The 12,573-nt window shown below is 43.3% G+C and overlaps 1 long non-coding RNA gene across 1 annotated transcript; it reads right to left on the reverse strand.

Annotated features, from left to right (window-relative positions):
* Nucleotides 1-1,887: 1,887 nt before the first annotated feature.
* LOC150019768 (uncharacterized) lies at nt 1,888-8,622 on the reverse strand. Its single transcript, XR_016509295.1, has 3 exons — nt 8,205-8,622; nt 3,888-3,987; nt 1,888-2,400 (listed from the first exon to the last, which is right to left on the reverse strand). It is a non-coding gene; the product is annotated as an uncharacterized LOC150019768 (long non-coding RNA).
* Between the last annotated feature and the right edge of the window lie 3,951 nt (nt 8,623-12,573).

Below are 12,573 nucleotides of genomic sequence, written 5' to 3' on the forward strand. Positions count from 1 at the left end.
CTGAACATTAACCAATATTTTAAACTCCTGTTCTAAATACATACCCTCGTGGGATGATGCTTGAAATAATGTTGTTGCTATAGAAATGAACATTTTAAATTTGAATTATGTGTTCATATTAATGTAGGTGAAGGAAAAATAGCACCTCAAAGCTGTGCTTTTATAAATAACAAGCTAATTAACATTTTTTTAATGCAGGATAACTTAAAGAAAAACATGAAGCTATCAAGTCCATGGGGTATATAAATATGGCAAAAATCATCAGGTGTAACACTGACTGCTGTTTGGAAGTTCTGTTTTAAGATACCTGAGCAGGACCCTGTCAGAGCTGGACAAGACTTCAAAGTCATCTAAATCAGTGTTCCTAAACTTTCTTGATAAGATAGTTTGTTAGTTTCTACACAAATTCCAGACTCCTCCCACTGGATGCAAATCTCTAAGAGAGGAGCCAGGAGTCTGAATGATTTGCAAAAATCTCAGGCAACATGAGGTTGAAATTTGGGTCCTTTCGTGTTCCCACAGCTTAAGTGCAGATCCAGCTGTAATTCATTGGAAAGGAGCAGGGATGTGGGGGTGGGGGGCAGGAACAAATCTCTGAGCCTGGTATCAGACCCAAGGCCTGGTCTTGGGTTCCCTGGTCCCCAATCTAGGGTCTTTGCTTTGTGCCATATGAGGGGAGCTTCTGACCCCGACTCTTGCCCTCTAGAATGCTCAGGCAGGAAAAGGAGGAGAGGAGATTGACTGAATATAGAAACCACAGTGTCTGAGAGAGGCGGGGAGAGTGTTAGCATCTGAGGCTGAGAGAAGCAGGGGCAACAAAATGGTGAACCAGGGGTGGTCTGAAGGCCAGAGAGCATGAATCTGGGGAAGAGAAGGGCAAGCCTCCATCCTCTCTGTCTTTGACCTTGACAATGGAGGGGTTTGAGGGTGTTTCTGGGGCTCGGGCTTTGGCTTCCTCTCTTGCTATCTATCTAGAGTGACTTCTAAAGCTGGAGGGTAAGACCTCAGAGAGACAGGCTTCAGCTCTTACAACAGGACCAGGTAACGGATGCGATTAATCTATCAACAAATTTTAATTAAATCCCTATTGTGTTTGGTGTGGAGTGCTAGGGCTGGAAGGGTGAAAAGCTGAGGGCATGATTTTTTCTCAAAGGGCTCACTGTCTGGGCACAAAATAAAAAATGTGACCACAGTCAGCTTCTGACCTGGGTGCCTTCTTCCCATCCTGTGATTTTAAAGCAAGGTAAGCATAGGCCAAAGTGTCTGGGAAAGATTTCAAGGGGGCTGAATAAGATTTCAATAAGGGGGGGTTGGTGGTTATGCCATATTTATGGTTGATTGAGAGCAGCCCCACTGCAGCAGGCTGGGTTTCTGTCCTTGTCCTCCTTCCCACCCCCCACCCCCCACCCCCCACACACAGAAACACTCAACTGAGTTAAAGTAAATATCGAGAGATGCCTTGGTAGACGGAAGAAATTATTTTTAAAAAAGGAGGCCTGATGCTGTTATACTGCAGTAGGGATTTAAGGACTGGGCAAAGGGAAAGAAGGAGAGAGAAAAAATGTCTTCTTTAAAATATGTCAGCTGTTTCTAGGTTTCTCCATTGAGACACCATTTTGGAGCAGATTATCTTTGTCCTGAATGTAAGAAGAGTACGTTTCTATACCCCTGGGACATGGTGGCACCCAGAACTATTTAATGGCTAAGGAAAGCCTGCCCTTTCCAGAAAGCTGGGAAGAGGGTGATGATTTCAGTAAAAGCAGTTTCAATAGAATAATTAAGACAAAAACAGAGTTGAAAATTTTGGTTAAGAAATTAAAAAAAAAAAAAAAGATAAAGGAAACATAGACTTGAAGAAGTTTTCTTGTTTTTTTAATTTGGGTAAGATTGGACCATGCTCTATGCTCAGAATCATATAGAGAGCATATAGCTCAAAGAGGAGATATTAGAGCCAAGCCTTAAGAAGTGAGAGGAGGTAGGTTACAGACGTAGCTTGCATTAGGTATAAGGAGAAAGGGGGTAGAGGCTATTGGTGAGAAACTGACATACCACCACCATTATGACCAGTAACAACACACTTTATTTCACACATATTAATTGTTGGTCATTCTATTAAGTTATTTGCATTCATTATTATTTCATTTGATCCTCAACAGTTCTATGGAAAACAGAGAAAGAAGAGAATGTGAGAGGCCATTTATTGCAGTTGTGACCTCCTGACCAGTTTGTTTGGATCGTGAGATTGTTCTGCTTCCTGCTTCTGTCCCTCTGGAGCTCCTTCCATTTGTTCATGCTCCCAGTACTGGTTCCTCAGTCCCTGGGAGATTGTCGGAGCAGGATCTTCCTAGTAAATTTCCCTTCAAGTTAAGCAGCATTGTTTTCTGTTGTTGATGCAGAGCCCTAAGAAATACAGATGTACCATCTTTGGAATCTGGTAGGCAAACATGTTACTCACAAATGGTATATTAGTAACCTTTTATTAGGTGGCAAGGTTAGAGAAAACCTGGAGACTTAATCAAACATCCTGTTAGTGGGTTCTAACAGGGCTCAACTGAAGGACTGTTTTCCTTCATCAGAAAATGGTATGGGAGGTATAAATAGTGATGGAAGGAGACTTGACTTGGGGTGGTGAACACACAATTCAATATACAGATGATATATTATAGAACTGTACACCTGACACCTATAAAATTATTAACCAATGTCTCTCCAGGAAGTTTAAGAAAGAAGAAAAAAAATAAAAGAAAATTGTTGTTAGAACTTTTCAGAAAAATCATTGCCGGCCGTTACTGAAACTTGAAAAAATGCAGTCAACCAAAGGGTTCTTTAAGCCAAAATAATAATAATAATAACAATAATAATAATAATAATAATATCACACAACCACTTAGAATAATCCTTTCACTGAGCTGATTGGTTGGTTGCATCGCTGTAGACCCAACTCACACTGTGAGTGCTCATGCTCCAGGAGGTGTCCTCAGCACCAGGAACAAGCAGGCCCGGAATGGAAAGGCTGGTTTATGGCTCAGCCTGGGGCAGGCCAAGCCACAGGCCTTCTGAAGGGGTCATATCACACTCACAAAAGCACTCTTTTAGCTTTCTATGAAATGTATGTTTCTCTTTCTGATATTTGAGTGAAAATATGTTTGTTTCTCCTGCTTGAAGTCAACCTTTTTTTTTCCTTTTCTGCTGCATGGGCTCCTCTTTTTACTAATACAAAAAATGTTTGCTTGTGTCAGATTATGACTGACAGTCTGGATTGCTAAATGGGGAGTGAGAAAACTGAGCTACATGAAATCAGACCTGTATTATTGATTACCTTTCAAGATTATTTTCAAACTAATTTCATCAGTCCATTGAGATTGGCATAATAAAGTTTCTGCCAATAAAAATGGCACTGGAAAATAGGCTTGCTGTAGAAGACCCAGCCAAAATCTCATATCCATACCCCAAAACAAACTCAGAAGGGAGAGAACCCTATTCTGAGATGGACATGTTACATAAACAGACATAGCCAATTTGAATTAAATTTTCCTTGTGGAAAATTTAAATATCCACAGACAGAGTTTATTAACACTGAATAGGGTTTTTGAAGCCATAGAATGATGATTCTAGAATTGCATGGAAGAACTTGGAAGTCAATTTCTTGTCTAGAATATAATTTCAAAAAGGAGCCACAGGAATCATGCTTCAATTCCCAGAAATAGTCTGAACAGAGGAGTCTCATACTTGCTAACCTGAAATTTGGAAGAATTTTAAAGACCCAAAGAATCAGAAGATACAATAAAAACAAGTTTGCATCTCCTTAGATGAACATATTTGAAAGGAGTTCATTTACTTCCTAATTTTTTAAAGAAAAAGTAAAAAAATAAAGTCCATTGGCTGACCTGATCTTCCTTTGGTTTCCCTCATATGCCAGCAGCTGTCATAACAAATCTTCTGTCTTGAGATTTTACAAAGATCTCCTTCATTTCATCTTTATAAAACCTATGCAAGATATAGTTAAATATTTTACATTCTTGGAGGCAGACACCAACAAGAGAAGCATGGCATGGTTAATATATAAAATAGTATGTTAGATGGAGCTAAGAATTAAGTAAAAAAAGAAAACACAGAGGGGGACTAGGAAGCACTGGGACAGCAGAGGTTGTGATTTTTGGGTCAGTGCAATAGAAAACCTCATTAAAAGGTGACATTCCAGTAACAGAGGGTGAAGGAGAGATGCATGTGCTACCTGGGCAGTAGCACTGGGGGCAGAGAGCAAGTACAAAGGCTCGGAAGTGGGAAGATGCCCAGAATGTTCACAGGAGAAGCCAAAAAGACAAGAGGAAAACCAAGAATCTCATGTTCTGGAAGCCAAGTGAAAAACAAAACCACAACAACTCAGTGTTTTATGGAGGAGAGATACATGGTCCCAGTGCCATGCTGGAGCAAGAAAACTGAGGACAGAAAACGGCCATTGGGCTTGGCAATGTGGGGCCACAGAGGGTCGCCGACAGAGTAGTTTCACTGGAGTGATAGACAGGACAACAATGTGGTCACAGTGGTTTGACAGGAGAACCAGAGGACTGAAATCTGACAGTAAAATAGATGAGCCCAAGGATTTTTGCTGCAACAAAAAGGAGAGAAGTGAGACAGTAGCTAGAAGAGAAAGAGAGGTCAAGAAGTTGAGATATATCATTGTGTTTATATGTTGACAGGGACTGCTCAATAGGGAGGGAACCCTGGTGATGAGAAGAGAAATTGCATAAGTGCTGCAGGAGTGTCCTGGAGTCTGGGAGAGCAATGGGAGGCAGTGCCTGGTGGAGGGGCTGGTCTTTCCCCAAGCAAATCAGTGCGTCCACAGGAGCCAGAGAGGAGACAAATGGGTACAGAGGCACATAAGTGGGCAGATGTGGTGATGAGAGCTCATGGACTTTCTTTTCTGTTCACTTCTATTCTTAGTGGAATAGGACTTTAGTGGAGAGTGGGAATGGTGGAGGAAGTGTTGGAAGTTTAAAGAGAAGAAGAAATGCCTTAGTTATCTAAAGCGCAGAGAGTTAGCAAATTACCAGTCACCATTTCTGCATGGTTTGTGGCTGCAAAACTGAGTAGTTGTCAGATGGACGTGATGACCCACAAAGCTGAAAATATTTACTACCAATCCCTTTACAGAAAAAGCTCAGCAATCCCTGATTTATGAGAATGGGAGCAAGAATAGACATGAATGGGAAATGTAGTTTGATGACCTGGCACATGGGTCCACCTGAGGTTAGTGATCATGAATTTCAAGTGAGAGAAGTCAATATGCTGCTATTTTTGCCAGCAGTATCTGGCTGCATAGGGACAGGCACAAAGTCGGAGAAGAGCTGCATGCATTAAGGTTGTGTTTCTAGCCAGGGGAGTGGGACAATGTGATAAATGAGCAAAGCATTTGATGGTCTCTAAAAAGGAGTGCATATAATGATTGATCATGGAATTTAAACTGGATAAAGAGGTATGTGAAGACAAGAGGGTGATAAGAGGTATGCAGAGGTGATGGGATCAATGGATTATAGTTCCTGTTGTAGCTGGAAAATTGGAGTTAGGGAACTAGAGGGAATGAGCTGGAAAAATAGGAGACAGTGGTTGGAAAATGGGATGCTTGCAACTGAGATTATGGAGGGGTTGTAGTGATTAACTATGATGTGGTCTGGGAGATAATAGTCAGAAGAACAGGGTCATCAGAGGACATGAAGACAAGGGACTGAGAGGAGCCAGTGTTGGAAGGAACCATCTATGATGAATGTCCAGACACATTATCAAAAATTTGGAACTAAGATGAGTGGAGGTGACGTGTCTCTTCAATTTCATACTGGAGCATGTTTTACAGGCCTTCTTGCGGGTCAGTTAAATATCTAGGAAAATGTACCTGTGTTTGACTTTACTATCTATGATTCGATTAGAACCCAGACACTGTAAACTTTCACGTTAATTTGTAGGTTTCTGTGCAGGAATTAGGTAATCCCAAAGATTATAGTTTTACGTGCCTGTAGGACATTAACCAGTTTTGTACCTAACCTAGCAATCCTATTCTAACTCTTTTTTTTCCCAAAATATATATAAATATCCTGATCCTCCAAGTGCTCTTGGAATTAGCATTATCATCTTATTGATTTCTTCATTAATGAATTAATAAAATTTTGATATGTATTCATTCTGTATTTTTATAAATTGTGCTTTTTAACTTTTCAAAACATTATAATTGAAGGGGTAATAAAACCATCAAAAATGCTAATTGAAGTAGTGATGGAGAGAGTAATTGTATTTGGAGGTAGGTTCTTCAAAGAGGTAATCAAGTTAAAATGAGGTTATGAGGTGGGCCTAATTCAATGTGATTGGTGTCCCTAGAAGAAGAGGAAATTTAATCACAGACATACACGAGGAAGTCCTTGTGAAGACGCAGGGAGCAAACAGCTATCTACAAGCCAGGGAGAGACGCCTCAGAGGAAACCAACCCTGATGACACCTTGATCTCAGACTTCCACCCTCCAGAACTGGGAGACAACACATTTCTCTTGTTGAAGCCCCATCCTGTGGTACGTTACTATGGCAGCCCTAACCAACTAATGCAGCCACTTTCTTTTTCTGTATTGGTCAGGATGATCACTGTGAAAATTTGGTGAGGGGATTTCTTTTCAGGGTGTAAATATTTTATAGAATGAGCAGAACTTACTAGGTGCGAAAGGAAAAAAGAATTTTTCCCCAAGTGTCTCCATTAAAGTCTTCCTGAGGATTAGTTCTTTAATGTTCTTAGATGAAATCTTAAGCATATCTCACAGCTTTTCCAAGCACTTTAGTCCCATGAACAATCTCATTTCAGCAACTAAAATGTTCATACTTGAATAGTAATCAAAATGCCAAACTTTATTGGAAGTTAGAGTGTTTCCCCTCGTAAAGCCTGCAGTGAGAGGTGGCTGGTTTCTTTGAGTCTCTGCTGCTGATCTTTCATTCCTCCTCTCCCAGCAGCCCTGTTTCTGGCCCTCTCCTTGGGTCAAGAGTGAGAGGATTAGGGTTAGGGCAGTCTTGTATGCAGGTCTCCTCTGGCCCTGGTGCCTGCAGTGAGCAGATGAGTACAGTACGTTCTTACTCTGATTGGGAGCCCGCACCTCGGATACCTTGATGCAGGCAGGTCCTGGATTTCTGGATTTCCACTGCTTTCCTGAGTCCCTTTACCCCTCCAGTAGAATTCCTTTCTAAGGCAGATTCCTTTCAAGACGACACAGTGAAATCATCTTTCTTGGTGCTGTTGGGCATGAAAACTATGGTCCCTCACTTGACTGATGGAGAGAATCAGACACCCATCCTCCAAACTCCAGAGGACACATGTCCATCTTCCCAGAGTCCTCTTGAAGCCCACTTCCATCACTTGCCTTGATTTGAGGGCAAGTCCTCCTTCCTTTCTCCAGGTTGGGGGTTTGCCTTAGCACACCAGCACTTTTCTCTGTAAAAATCTTCCTCTCCCAGATCTTATAGCTCCTTGTCTTTCATAAACTAGAGTTCACTTTCCCTTCATGCAGTTTTACAATCTCCCGGGATGTGGGGATGCTTGCATTAATTCCATTGTTAAGGGCCTTTGTGGCCTCTGCAGTAGAGTACCACTTTAATGTTCCTTCACTCTACGGACCTAAGTGAATATGTCTAATCCATTGGTCCAAGTTGGAACAAGGCTTCTCACAGCTGACTGGCATGGCCATTGGCTCAGGATATTTTTGTAACTGGCATTTTCCTGGATCTCAAGGGCCTGGGGACTCAAGTGGAAAAACATCAACAATAATAACCCTCGTCCCATGGACTCATTTCTCCACCTGCTCAGGTAGGACCTCCTCTCACTGAAGAGTCTCCTCCAACATTTGAGAGTCTTTAGGAGGTTCATGTTTGTGAAAGAAAGTGTACCTGATCTGTGGGCACCAAAGCTGCTCTGCTACCCCAGTGGGCCTTTACCCAATGCACGTACCATGCCTGAGGTAGCAACGACCACAGGGTGACAAGGAGGGACAAATGCTTATCTTCCCTTTGGGACATCACGCTCTCATACGTGTATCTGAGCAGTAGCATATGTCCGATGTTTTAGGGGAGTTTTTACACCTGTATGCCACCACACACACACTTGGCACAGAACCAGACACCAGTTTAAAACCTCCCTCAGCTTGAGGACTGTAAAATTTGGTGGAGCCCACACTTACCACTGCCACTCTTGGCTCAGGCTCCTGGCAGCCCTTCACCAACCCTGCCGGGAACGTCCTTGAGGAAAGGCATCTGGAGCAGAGGGCATCGAAGGGACACATCAGACCACAGCTGCTGCGGAGAGAACAGGAAATATCCATGGGCACCCACAGTGTTCTGTCCCACTGGCACATACCTCACTCACTCTCACCTTCGCTCTGCTCTGGGACAGTCACTTGAATGTGCTACAGGAACCGTCCTGCAATGATGAGCTCAAAGGGATGGGAGCTGCCAGTGGGGGCAGCAGGTGGGATGAGGCGGGCTGCCAGGCGAGGGCCAGGGCCCTGCAGCAGATTCTGAATACAGTTCTGTGCTGGGCAGTCAGCTTCACTCTCTTCAAACATCAGATTTCAGTGTTCTGCAGTCGGAGACATCCTGAACCTGTCACAGCATGCAGGCGCAAAGGAAACCACATGAAAGGAGACGCCCTTTACCCAGGCTGGGCTGGGCTGACTTGTTTGTTTGTTTTATGTGTTGTTTTCTTTTAATGCTTTTCATGATCAAAGCCCTTTGCTGGATTTTTTGGTGCAGTGGTGAGAAATTTAGTCTCCAAGCAAAGGTCATTGGACCAGACTTTTGGATTTAGTGACGGGAGAGGCTATAATTTTTCTTGCTGGCAGCATTGGGCCACTGGAGAAAATTATAAAAGAGACATTGTGCCTCTCTGGTGCCTAGCCTGACACCAAGGAGATAGAATGAATGGAAAGTGACGCCTACCCTACTTAGGTTAGAGCTATTTGCCCAAATGAGGGCAAAACAATTTTCAGGGCCAAGGAGAATCATCAGGGCAATGAATCAATGCTGTCGGAATTTTTAAGCATATTCATAGAATCTTTTCTTGTATCTTAATATTAAAAATCACCCTATGTTAAGGTTTTACATGGAAATGGGCTTCAATGAGTTGTGCAGAGTCACTTTTCAATAATAAATGGTGATGTGGGCCTGCTATGGTCACCCTGGCATGCTCACTATCTATATTCCCAGGCCCCTGGGCTGGGCTAGACACAGTTGGATGGGGCTGGGTTGGGCCAGGCAGGCCGTGGCTCTGAGGGACTGAACAGAAGGGACTCAAGCATCTGCTCCCTGATGAGGAGTTGAGATCCAAGCAGAGTGTACTGAAGCAGTATTTCCTGGGCTGCATCAGTGGGTGGAGCATAGATGTGGGCAGCAGAACAGAGTCCACAGCCTGGCCTGCTGCCTCGTGGCATGAATACTGATGTAGGCCCAGGTGTAGATGCAAAACAAGGACTGTCATCCTGCATTTCCAGGGTGGAAGGCCACAGGCTGACACCACACACTCCATTCCCTTGAAATTCCGTGACAGCAACTCCCACCATGAGAAGGCAGTGCACGTAGGGCTTGCTCCTACCTGGTTTACAAACTGGGTACAGATCTGGTGCCATCAGGTCTATTGAAACTACTTTCATAATGTCTCCACAGGCCCCCAGGATCAAATGACTTGCACATAGGCCTGGCAATTCTCATGCCAGCATCTGGGGAGGATTTTCAAAGGCTGCCAGCCATCGCTGGAGGCCTCTTCTAGGTGCCAACTAGTAGAAAATTGCCCTCTTTCCTGATGAAACACTATTTTTCCTCCCATTACTAATTCAGTGTTCGCCCTAGTTCCCAATGATGAAATTGAGGCCACGGGGACTTCACACCCTCACTACAGTGACTTCAGTGATGCTATACAAGGTCTGTCCAGAAAGTATTAAGCCATATATTATAAAAAATAGAGACATTTATTGAAGAAGATACAAGAAACATTGTACACAGGACAATGATGCCTTGGTCACCTTCAAAGTTATTACCAACTTGAGGAAATCTGGTTCTTTGATAACAATTTGAATTAAGTCATTAGCAACTGCAGCACAATGTTCCTTCTGCTCTGGTAGCAGAAGCTGCAGAACAAATTTTGCCATGACATGTTTTATGCCAAGATCATGCATCAGAATCGTGGACACAGTAGTTTTTGGAATCCCCAGATCAGTTTCTAGTTCCTGCGCTGTCAGTCGTTGATCTTTGCTTATTGCAGCCTGTACACGTTCAACATTCTCAGGTGTTCTGCTTGTTGCAGGCTTTCCAGAACATGGATCACTTTCAACAGATTCTCAACCATCTTTGAAGGGTTTGTGCCACACTTTTATTTGCACTGCACTTATTACATCATTCCCAAAAGCCTTCTGAATCATCTGAATAGTTTCCACAGAGAAATGTTCAAGCTTAAGGCAAAATTTGATGCAGATTCATTGCTCTACTGGCTCACTTTGAATGTGTTGGCCACACAGTACACATGCTCACTGTGGCACCTACTACCCCCACGACTTGTACAGTGAAGTCGTCATTGTTCAGGCATGTGCATTCTAGTCCTCTCTCCTTGGTGGACAGGTTACATTAATGTCACACAAAATGTTCTCATTATATTCACAATGGTTGGACTTTTTCCAGACAGACCTCATTGTATATCGAGCTAAAAAGACCAGAAGCTTGGAAACCAGGAGTTCCAGGCCTTGATCTTGGCCACAAAACCAGCACTCTGCTTCTCAGGACCACTGATGTGTCCCTTTATCTTGCTGGGCCTGGAGGGTGACACTGAGCCCTGGCCTGAGGAGCTGGGGAGCTGGACTGCATGCTCCAACTCATTTGCAATCCCCCACCCAGTCATGGGTATGAAGCAAGGGACTCAGGCTGACAGCCAGGAGGGGTCCAGGTTCACATTCCTTAACCTCAAGAATGTCGGGCTCACCTGGAACATGAAAATGGTGGAAGTGTTTTTTTCTTTCCTTTGGCCAGAGGGCCATGATTGTGGGGCTCAGGTAAGAGACCCTGTATGAAAGCAATCTAGCTCTGAATGGGGAGTCTTTCTGACAGTTGTTATTGGTAATAGTAACTTTCACAGGCCCTCCTGGGTGTGCCTAAGAGCTCTCCATCCATACAACCTGCTGGTCCCCAAGCGCTGTTGGAGTGATCCAAACAGGAAGGGGGATCCAAACAGCAATGCATCTTGAGTCTTGAAGGACAGTGCGCTACTCTGCCTGCTTTTGTTCTCAGTAATACCAGGCACCTGGATGGAAGGATTTGCATGACCCTATCACCCTTATTTGACAGAGAAGAAAACAAACACACCAAGATTTGCTCAAGGCCATGGGCCAAGGTTTTGGGAAGACCAGGCCTGAGGCCAACTGCCTATCCTCCTGTTCACAGCTCCTTCTCCTTCCCCACCTCTCTTCCCTTACACCATCAGTTACCAGAAGTTTTGCTTACAGATGTCTAATAGGTAGACTCTCCAAAGAGATTTTTCACTTTCTTCCCTTATATCTTACACTCTGGGAAGCCCTAGCCAGGGAATCTATATTATGAAACTATGTCTCTTCTAAGGTGAAATATTCTCAGGTTAAATAGATGTATTTGTGTGTGTGTGTGTGTGTGTGTGAGAGAGAGAGAGAGAGAGAGAGAGAGAGAGAGAGAGAGAGAGAGAGAGAGAGAGAGATGAGATATTCAGGTTCAGAATTTAAGAATCTCCTTGATTCTATGAGTGAATGGTCCTAGGTTGTAATATTTGGACCTTATTAGAGACTTAAAAGTCAAGGATTAAAAATAGGAGTCACTGAGTGATTGAGAATGAATATAGTTCAAGGAAAAAATAAGAAAGAACATGTATTTGGAAAGCTGTCACCAGCTGTGGTTGTACAAGGTGATCACCATGGCAGGAGGGTGGTGACATGGTGACTGTCCACAAACTTCACATGGTGTTGGATCCAGGCCTGGGCAAGTCAGCCCCCTGAGGGTCACAGCTCTTCCTTGAATGTGTCCCAGACTTCAGGAGCAGAAGTGTTCCTGGGCTTCTTTCTGAGCCATTTTTTTGGAGGGTAAGAGAGACATCCAATAGACCATTTGCATATAGGTGGCCATTCCTATAGCTCTTTATTTCCAGAGCACTAAGGAGAGAAAAAAATTTATTCATAAATTGCTCTTTCTATATTAAGTTCTTGCCTAATGGATGCATTTGAATGTGTCTTGTTTTCCTGTGAATCTACAGGTAAAATTCCTCATTGTCTCCTGAGCAGGACCAACAAAAGAGTTGGGGAGGTGTATCTTACCATATATGAAAACATGAGCTCCAGACCTTTTAGGGCCTCTATTCAGCTTGTCACTACTCAATCCCATTTTCCTGAATGGCTTGTTTAACTTTCAGAGAGTATCAGATGTACTGTGGTGTAAATAATATTTGAACAAGAGGGAGATTATTAAGTTGCCAACTAAAAAGGCATTTTAAAGACACCCCATTCCCCTGTTTAAATACCCCTAGCATTAGTGTGCTTGGAAACC

The sequence above is a fragment of the Furipterus horrens genome, unplaced genomic scaffold, assembly GCF_987537825.1.
Source record: "Furipterus horrens unplaced genomic scaffold, mFurHor1.1.pri manual_scaffold_2, whole genome shotgun sequence".
Classification (NCBI taxonomy): Eukaryota; Metazoa; Chordata; class Mammalia; order Chiroptera; family Furipteridae; genus Furipterus; species Furipterus horrens.